We start from the raw sequence: 10,829 nt of genomic DNA, 5'->3' as shown, positions 1-10,829 counted from the left end.
TGGATGTTTTTATAAGTGTTTGTGTTTGTGTGTAACATACCTATTAGTGCTTTCTGTAGAGAAATGGTTTGACTATTTCATTCCAGTTGTCTACATTTTCAAAACAATGAAGACATATCACTGACCATAAAATAGAAATAGCAGCCATTCAAAATACTTGAACATTTATTGTATCATTTACTCTACAGAGGCAATCTCATTATTAAAGTAAATATAGCCAGTATGTGCATATGCAGATGCAGGGATCTGTCGTGTACATCACAATTTGTAACTATAAAATACACACATGTAATGGATATTTTGGTTTATTTTCAAAATACACTTATATAAAACAGATTCTGTACCTGTGTGCTCTCCAAGGAGTTGTTTTGATTTCAACTGAAGATTTGAAAGTGTTTTATTTTATTTACTATTTTTATGAAACTTTACCCTTCCTCCCCCTTTCTGGCAGATGAACCATTGAAGAAAAAGTATGAAAGGAGCGTGATTCTGTACCCTGAGATTTCAGATTCACATTCGTTTTAATAGTTGTCTCTGTGCAGTCTTATTCAGTTACAATTTTCTGGTTTGTAGTACTTTGTTGTTGTTTTCCTTTTATTGAATTTATTGGGGTGACACTGGTTAATGCAATGAAACAGGTTCTGGGTGCATAATTCCACAGCACATCATCTGTATGCTGTATTGTGTGTTCACCACCCCAAGTGGTGTGTAGTTTTTTAAATAATTGCACAAGGGCTCTGCAGTGTAACATCTCTGTGCAATGTATAGGCATAACAATTTTCTAGAAGTATGTCTAAAACAAATACATAAGCGTGCTCTATAAAATCAATATCAATAAATCTGAATTGCTTTAAAGAAAAATCTTGCATGATATGTGAAATTTATAGAGGTAACCCTTATTTTTCATGACATTTCATTCTTTTAAATTAAAAAGAGGTCTGTCCTGTGTGGTGATTGAGGGTTGGGTGGGGGACATGGTAGGGAGAGAGAAAGGTACAGTTCCTAAATTTATAGTTCTGACTCTGAACCCTTCTTCAACTTAAATGAACAAAATTATCTATTAGAGTACACAATGTTCATTATTAAAAATTGATATCATATGGATGTATTACTCTAAAATTAATCCAGGCTCAATAATAAAGCAGCACGTCAAATTATAATTACAGAAAAATTTTCCAGCTAAATTTTACATTGAATGTACGTGGTCTCCTAAAAACCCATTCCAAAGAACTGGCTATCCTTGCCTACTTCCCCACAGTCACTATGATGCACATCACAGTAGTCCTTGAGGGGTCGCGGGGGGTGGTATGGTTTTCACAGTGTCTGGGGGCACAGTCATGCTTTGTGTCCACACGTTGCAATGGTCATAGTAATGGGACAAACTATTGGCACTTAGTGTGCTGGGGCTGGGGATGCTAAATGTCTCTCAGTGCTCAGGACAGTCCCAAATATAGAGGATTGTCCTGCCCAAAATGCAAGTAGAGAAACACTGGTAATAAATACAGGGTTTGGCAAAAGTAGGTTTACAGTTGTGAATACAGAGTTTATTCTTATATTATTATTCACTATTGTATTACTTATTTGTAATACAACTGTGCACCTACTTTTGCCCACCCCTATATAATGAGTGCATACAAGTAATAATGCCATAACTTTACTGATTAATAAAAATTATGTAATTTTAGATCAGATATTTTACATTTTATCTAGATATAAATCAATAGTGGGCTCAAATTTTAAAATGAATTGGGAGAGAAGATATATACTCATTAGATCTGAAAGGGAAGAACTTAGTAGCCACTAGGAAATCATGAAGTCCTGAATCACAAATGGGGGAGCTGCTGCTTTAATCACTGACAGATGCTCTAAGGCAAGGTGGCTTGGTCAGTCTAAAAAATCCCCACTCAGAAGCACTAAATGTAAGAAACAATTTCATTTTATTCAACTGAGTCAAACAAATAATGATTTTTCAGTAAATATAATGAATTCCTTAAATTAATTTTGAAAATTTTAAGCTATCCATTTTTCCCCCATGGATTTTAAGCTTCCTTACAATTATATTTCTGATTTTTCAAAATGCAAAAGTAGGAAAAATGAAATTCAGATTGTTCACTTGTCCTTTTTGCTTTAGTTAGAGACATAATATGCTAAGGGAAAGGCTGTTTTACTAGGAACAAAACATTTTAAGCTTTGTTTATCTTCTTTTAGCAAACAAGGCTAGACGGCATTCCTAGTTTTCACTAACTCTAATGTATGTTACTAAAGGTGTAAAATGTGTACATTCTGGCTGCTCCTCAGGTCACAGACTGCCTTACTTTATCTTTGTGATTATTTGGAAGGTATTTGTACTAAACAAGGATGAGGCCATAAAGTGATTGTGGGGCCCGGCCGGCGTGGCGCAGTGGTTGAGCATCGACCCATGATTCAGGAGAACTCGGTTCGATTCCGGGTCAGGGCACAGGCCCGGGTTGTGGGGGCCAATCAATGACTCTCTCATCATTGATGTTTCTCCCCCCTTCTCCCTCTCCCTCTCCCTTCCTCTCTCTGAAGTCAATAAACACATATTAAAAAAAAATAGTGATAGCTCGTTAAGTTGCCTTTGTCCGAGGAAAGTCGCCCAAGGCAGGTTTGTTTGTGTGGAATAGGAGTGTTTGCCCTTTTCCTGGTGTGGATTCAGCCGTGGACACAACTTCAGTGACCAAGGGGGGTGGTGATGAAATTACCCAGCCTGCTTTCAGCTTGGATTATTCGGAGTTAAAAAGCCCTGACATAAACAGAGATAATGTCAAAGTACTAGTGCCATTAGTGAATCGGATGTATCTTTCAAATAAATCTTTTTCTTTTAAGTTTACCTGGGCATGTTTCTTATTTGTAACCTGAGAAGAGCAATAACAGAAATTGGTACCAGGAGTGGGATATAAACCACCATTTTAAGACCTTTATTTCATTATCAGTATCTTTATGAACATAGGGGAGCCCCATCAGAGGCACATTCTTTTATGACTCCAATTATATGTGCTGGGGAGAGAGAGAATTTAAGCCTATCATTTCTCTTGAGTATTCCCCAGACTAGGTGTTAAAATTTAAGTGTATCATTTCTCTTGAGTATTCCCCAGCCAGCATGGCCCAGTGGTTGAGCATCAACCTATGATCCACGAGACTGCAGTTCGATTCCTGTCGGGGCACATGCCCGGGTTTTGGGCTCGATCCCCAGCAGGGGGGGCACATGCAGGAGGCAGCTGATTAATGACTCTCTCTCTTCATTGATGTTTCTGTCTCTTTCTTCCTCTCCCTTCCTCTCTGAGATCAATAAAAATATATTAAAGGGAGATGTTAATCTATAGCTCCTTCAATTGGTCATAGATTCTTTGTGCCGTGTAGAGTGAGCTTCTCACAGTGCAGAGTGTGACTCTAGTGTTTAAAGATAAGTGCTTTTTTTTAAATATATACAAGATGGCCTCAAATGCAAGCCAACTACTTCATCTGGTGCTCACCCAAAGAATGAGCCATCTGTTTGAACACTGAAGGAAAAATTGGCTGTGTTGGACATATTGAGAGTCTGCTTCCAACATGGTCTGTAAATGTTGTATACTGTATTTTAAAGGTGACTTAGATTTCCAAGCATAATTTTGACTCCATGAGGGTTTTTTTTTCTTGTGTATACATCTTTGTATGAAGTGCAATTCCACTAAAATAAATGCAGCATCCTTCCAACTTTCCTTTGTTACTAGATAACATAGATATCTGGAACAGTTCTTGATCTTCCAAAGTGTATGGAGATATTTTTTTAAAAAAAATCTTTTCATTAAAGTTACTAAAGTAATGACCTGAATATAAAGCAAGGTTTTATAAATATTTGACAATCAGCAGTTGGTTCTCACCTGCATGAACTGTTTGTAGATTTTTGAAAGTGGTGACAGGCACGTAGGTGACCAACGTATAGAGCTTTTTGGGGAATCTTCATCCTCATTACGTGTTCTGGACAACCGGATACAGTACAGAACATTCCGTATTCCTTTGGCCCAGGCAGCGTTGTCGAGCCTGGTGTCAACGGGCACACCTGGAATTCCCATCTCCTTCATGGCAAATTGCAGGTCTCTCTCTAAGTGCTCGAGGGGCGAGCTTCTTGAAACCCACTCCATGGATGCGCTTGTGAATGTAGGTGGTGTATTCTCTGGTCACTACCTCTTTGATGGCAGAACGGCGCTCTTTCTTGCTCCCCTTCTTTGTGGGAGCCATTCTGCAGAGCCCAAGCTGGAAAAGCTGCCTCAGTGTCCTTCAGTTGGGAATCACGTGGGATTTTTAGGCTCTGTCCATGTCCGCAGAGGAAGCTCTTAGCCTGTAAAATTTTCATGGGTTTCAAATTAGCTACTCTCTTTCTGATTGATGTATCAGATCGGCCTCTCTCTCTGTGTTTCTACAGTTTTATCACATTGTTTGGAGCTGTGCTTTACTGTGCAGCACTTCCTGTCCTGTGGGCTTGCCATGGAAGAGTGCCTCAGGGGAACTTTGATTATTCCTTCCAATGGTCAGGCCTCCTGTCTTTCTGGCCTAGCTGGAGAGTCCTGTGGCAAGCATTACATTTCTGATTCTCGACTCTGTGTCCTGTAATGGCAGGGATGATTCCTTCCTGCTAATTAATTTTTAGTGTGGCTTGTAGATGATGCTCATGAAACAAGTGAAATGTGACAGGCTTACGATCCATAAAGAAGCCCGAGTAAAAGCAACTATTCTCTAGATAGTTAACTCTATTTGGGACATAATTCCAGATTGATCCCAGGGCCCTAAAACACGTGCTAGGAAAACTCTCTTCTGTTTTGTCTGACTCTGTTCTCCTCTGTTTTGTCTGACAGTATGTGGGTAATTTCCTCAGTCCACCAAGGGTCAAATATTATATAAAAAATATTTCCCAAGTGTTTACTTTCCCAGCATAAATTTTGGAGGCAACATCCACTCAATGTGAAACATCTTATTTATAAAAATCTCAGAGTTGAAAGGAATGGTAATAATTCAGTTCTACTTTGTTACCCGATTGCTTTAACAGCCATCACCTTAGCCCTTTCTAGGCAGCCCTTTTGGTTTTCAGAGCGCTCTGATTATTAGAATTTCCTTGTTGCTCTGGCATCTGCTTTCCTGTTGGTGCTAGTTCAGTTCTCTCAAGGGAAGGCTGCTCTATCTAGAATACTGTCTACGCCCACCCAGTTGTCTCCTCTCCAGGTGAATTTTAAAGACATGTTAGACAAGGAAATGTGTACTGGGTGATACACTCTCATTGGTTTTCTGCAGTAAACTAGTTTTTATTTCTGGAAACTTCTTATTAGGGTCCTAAAATGGTCCATAGCCCCTAGCACCACAAATTTAAGAATATAATCTTTCACTAAAAGTTTTTATTTTTAATTACATTTGATGACTCTTGGGAAACACGAAAAAGAACAATTCTTAAAGAAAGGGAGTGTGACTTTGTGGAATTTAAAGGGAGTGTGACTTTGTGGAAATTCTTCACTACTGAAATAAATCCTTATAAGAGTTGTATAGTTACAAAATAAAAAAGTCCAGACAAGCTTACTGTTGGAACAATGGTTTGTTTTAAACCACTCAAGCTATGTTAAGCATGTGTGAGTGTTACTAGGTGACCACTTATGGGGCAGTGTGAATATATTAACAGCTTTTTGGACTTCAATATATTGTCCCTGGGTTAATCCCAGCATATGTCATATAGAAAATCATACGTCTGTCCTACAGATAAAATTCCACTTTTAAAGTTATTATTATTAAAGTAATATTTACATTTGGTTAAAAAAATCAACTGATATAAAATGATTTTAATAAATAAGAAGTAAAAATCTCCCACTCTATCCTTATTTACTCTCCAGAGGCAGTCACTTCTTGACTGTTCTAGTTTTAATTCTAAAGGTGGCTACTCCCAGACCAAAAAATATTATTTCTCTGTTTCTTGATGTATCCAATTTATACTACATTAGTGAATTTTCTAATATAAAAGATGACTCCCACCTTTCTTTCCTACCTTTTCCATTGAGTTGGTTAATTATATTATTATTTTATTTCTTTTGGTTCCTTTTATAACTTTAAATAATATACTTAAACATCTATTTTTATTTCATCAACCTTAGACAGTACCTATTAATACCCTATGGAACCAGCCTTCTCTTTCTCCAAGGGATTCTTGCCTCCTTGCATTCATGACCACCTCACATTGAGTAGGGATGACCCGTGTAACCAACAGAGTATCACAGAAATGATGGGGTGCAACTTCCAAGGTTAGGTCATAAAAGACGTTGTGGCTTCTGCCTTGCTCTCTCTTGGACCATTTATTCTGGGGGAAGTCAGTTGTCCTGTCTTGAGGACACTCCAGCAGCCCTAAGTGGAAGCTCATGTGGCAAAGAACTGAGACTTCCTGCCAACAGCTAGCACCAAAGTTGCCAGCCAGGTGAGCTAGCCATTTCTGAAAGCAGATTATCCAGCCTCAGTCATGCCTTCAGATGACTGCAGCTTGAAGACAACTTCTTGGCAGCAACCTCCTGAGAAGCCCTGAGTTTGAATCACTTAACTAATTTGCTTCTGAATTCCTGATCCAAAATAATTCTGTGCAATAAAAAATGTTTATTGGTCTTTCAAGTCACTTGTTTTTTAGGGTGGTGGTGGTGATGGTAATATTTTTTATATAGCAGTAGATAACTGATACATACCTTCTAGGTAAGATGATATAATATTTCCCTTCAGAGGCTTACCCCTCACTTCTCTTCCAATTTCTGCCATCTATTTTATTACTTTATCATTAGTTCCTTACACAGTTTATGATGTTTATGTTCTGTTTTTCTTTTTAGTTTTTTTTTTAGCCATAATTACAAAATGTAACCACCCATGCTTTATTTGTGCATTCTAAAGTTAAAAATAAAAACTGCATTTAAATTATAATCATGAAATGTGAACTAGGGACTGGCCAGTACACACTATAGAAATTGTCTGTTTAGAGGTCTCTCTATCTCACTATATAGATGGTGGTGGGGCAAAGAAAGAAACCCATAATGACTAAATAAATCTCTGTGTTTATTTCTGAAGTTTATTAATTTTCTTAGAAGTGTTGTTAGGGGGGATTGGGAAGACCATAAACTATTTAAAATCATTTACATTTTAGTGGGAATTGTCCTACTTATAGTTTTCCTATTTCTAGAAGAGATCTGACTATACTTATATATATAGTATGCATGAAAAAAGGGCTCTATGATAAATTGGACTGAAAGTAACCTCACAGGGTGATCTGATCATAAATTCCTAACTAGGTAGGTTATGGTGGGTCGTCACACCTCAAGTATTTAACTTCTTTAATGAAAGGTTTATCTTTGCTGTAAGCAAGCCCTGTCCATTGCTTCTGAGCATCTAGGTTAACACACCTTTGAAATGCCTCTTTTTCAGACCCCTCAGAAGCTTAACCACTCTCAAGAGAGCACATAACCTTGTTAGGTATCCTGCAACCCCATTCCCGCCTTGCTTTCTCCACCCAGCCAGGGCATAACATCAGCAATTTATAATCAATCCCTGCATTGTGAATCAATTGTCAACACCGTGTGAATTTTCTGAGTTTGTTTTACTAAGTCGAGATTAGCCTTTTGATATAACCACGTGAGGACGAAGAATGGAATGAATAGATTTTATCTGCTGAATAACTGGAAGCATCACCTCTGACATTAGTAACTTTGTTTGCCTTCCTAACCCACTGTGCTCTTAGCTCTAATCTGAGTGCTACAGTGTGGTGGCAGCCTTTCTTGTAACTCTGTTAAAAATCCTCTCTGCTTTGATAGCTTTTGCCTCTGGAAGCAGGAACTTATTCGTCATTTGGACCTGAGAAATGGATCAGTCCATCCTCATGGCCAGACCTCACCCGAGGAAGCAGCTGCCAGGAAAAGCCTCTAGCTGGAGTCTGTCGAAAAGGGGCAGCTGCTCCGATGCCCATGGCTGCTGGGCTTGGGCTTACCAAGCAGGCATGCCAGATGAGATCTCTAAGGTTATTTCCAGCTTTGACATTTTATCATCTGACAGACAATGTGTGGGTTTTGATGTTAATCAAAAGTCAGTGGAGACAGTTTGGGCCGTTTAAAAAAAAAAAAGCTTCACCTGATAGTCACACCTCATTATAGAAGGACTAAGTTCTATAGGGGGCAGAAGAGAGGCCTGCAATCTCTTGTCCTCTGTATTCTTGCCGACATCACACGTGTACCCTTTCTTTTGTCTCTTTCCTCCATTAGACTGTGGCTGCTTGGGAACAGGGCTGTGTCTTTTTGAACTTGCTCTTCCCGGTGCTGAGTATGGTGCCTGCGTGCTGCGGTGCTTATTAAGTACCTGAAGTACTGAGCTGTGTAATTCTACCTGAGCTTCAATTCTACCTTAATGTAATTTGCCTTACTTTTGGAAAAACCTGTTACTCAGTGTGTTCTTATGGTATTTTATCTTAATAAGAAAAAAATAGCTTTACGTTGAAAATAAATTACCATTTTGCTTCGTTTTCTCTAGTTGAGATGTTAATTTTCTTTAATACTTTCTTTGGGGATGGGGGAAGATTAGGGTTACTAGATAAAATTCAGGATGCCCATTAGAAATTTGAATTTCAGATACACAATGAATACATTTTTAATATATGTATGTCCCAATTGTTTTTTTTTTTTTTTTTTTACCTGAAATTTTAGTATAACTGTGTGCCCTCAATTTTTTTTGCTAAATCTAGCAACTCCAGGTGCTCCTCCTGGTCAATCTAATAGTCTACCTCGAAGGCCCCAAACTTAGCTTCTACAGAACCTAACGGAGAGGTAGCATTTTCAAGGCTTGGATCTGACTCAGAAGATATGATCTATGAAGTATTGCCCCTTTCCTCCCATAGAACCAACTAAATTACAACCAGAGACCAAAATATATCCAACTGAGAGCACATATTAGTAGCCAGCTTCCCTACCTTTTTTAAAAAAATTATTTACTGTATAGGGTACCGAGCTGCTGAAAGATGCTGGTCTGGCCATGAATATGGCAACATGAACCCCAGATCTTGTTCATGGGATTCTGAAGAACAAATATAAGGTCTCATAGAGATTCTCCTAATACATCCTTTGAAGTCCTTCTCAAATGGGAAAATCCTATACATTCTCATAATTACTAGGGACATAAGGAGGGGAGTAGGAAGCAGATTTTTTTTTTTCCAGTTTCTTCTTCAGTTCTCCAAATCATACATTATGACTAATGTGAATTTCTATTTTTCCCCCTGTATCCCTTCCTGAGTTTTTTGCTGGCCCTGAAACTTGGGTACTGCGCGGAAGGCCTGCAAGTCCAGAAGTGGTATGGGAAGTGAGCGTGAATTAGTCACTGCACTCGACAGTGGGTTTGGCAGCCACATAGTAAACAGATCCCCGCGTTTCACAGTAGCATTCGCCCACGAGGACCGCATTCAGCATCCGAGCAGGGACGAGGGCACTCAGGATTCGGACACCAACTCTGATGTGTTTTCCAACACCACTAAGAAATTCTCTGACACCAGCTGGCTGTCCTATAATTCAATTAGATTCTGATACCATCTAGAGATAGCATCAGATCCCACAGGTTAAGGCCTCAGTCCCACAAGACTGCCCCCCTCTCCCTTTCAGATGCTGAATCAAGTCCCGGTTGTCGCTCGCGCTTCTGACTACCTAGCTATAGATAGGAGGTTTGAAGGACTTCTTCCTTGGGTTTGATTAATTTGCCAGAGCCGCTCACATAACAGAACCATTTTACATACTAGCTCACCCGTTTTGTGTAAAAGGGTATGTAACTCAGGAACGGTCAGGTGGAAGACATGCATAGGGCAAGTCCGGGGAGAGGGTGCAGAGGCCCCATCCCCTCTCCAGGACCACCATTCTCCCAGCACCTCCACTCGCTCACCAGCCTGGAGGCTCTCTGAACCCCGTCCTTTTGGGTTTTTAAGGACGCTTCATTACATAGGCACAGATGATTCAATCATTGGCTCTTGGAGATTGAGCTCCTCTCACTGAAAGTTCCAACCCTCCAATCACATGATTGGCTCCTTTGGCACCGACCCCCCAACCCGAGGTGTTTTCCAAAAGTCACCTCATTAACATAACAAAAGACACCTTTATGCTCTCCTCACTTAGGAAACTCCAAGGGTTTTAGGAGTCCTATGCCAGAAACAGGATGAAGAACAAATATATAGGGTCTTTTATTTTATTTTATTATTTATTTTTTTTATCTAAAAAATATTTTTATTGGAGAGGAAACAAAATGGCGGCGTAGGTCACAGCTGCGCCCGCCGCCTCCGCAACCACATCACACTCACAACTAAAATACAGGACCACCAGCACTCAGAGCCTCCTGAGATCCAGCTGCACAGAAGCCCCGCAGCCAGGGAGCTGAAGAAGCACCGAGACGGTAGGAGGGGCGGAGACGCGGGCGGGTCGGGGCTGAATCAGTTCAAACCCAGGAGGACATCTCGGTGGGGAGGTTTCCCGGAGGAGGGAGGGGTCCCAGCCCCACACCAGGCCCCCAGCCCAGGGCTCCAGGGCCTAGAAGAGACGCCCCCACAACTCCGGGCTGTGAAACCAGCGAGACTGTCCCTGAGGGTCGCGGAGGCTGCGGGAGCCCCAGCAGCTCCTCTAAAGGGCCCGGCACGGACTCACCCGGACGCTCCCTCTGAGCCCAGCGCCGGGCAGCAGCCTGAAAGGACCCGGGACACTCGGGCGGGAACTAACCTGCCTGAGATCCGGGCGAGAGGTGGAGGGGCGGCTTCCTCCCAGGCAGAAGGGCTGGCGGAGGCCATGGCTCCTTTGGCGAGT

The 10,829-nt window shown here is 40.6% G+C and overlaps 1 pseudogene across 1 annotated transcript; it reads right to left on the bottom strand.

Annotated features, from left to right (window-relative positions):
• Positions 1 to 3,846: 3,846 nt before the first annotated feature.
• LOC308546956 (large ribosomal subunit protein eL31 pseudogene) lies at positions 3,847 to 4,239 on the bottom strand (annotated as a pseudogene). The gene has a single exon. The product of its transcript is annotated as a large ribosomal subunit protein eL31 pseudogene (transcript).
• Positions 4,240 to 10,829: the final 6,590 nt, after the last annotated feature.

Source organism: Miniopterus schreibersii, assembly GCF_964146895.1.
Source record: "Miniopterus schreibersii genome assembly, chromosome: 17".
NCBI lineage: Eukaryota > Metazoa > Chordata > Mammalia > Chiroptera > Miniopteridae > Miniopterus > Miniopterus schreibersii.
Note: the sequence above shows the minus strand (reverse complement) of the source record. Positions and strands in the feature narration are given on the sequence as shown.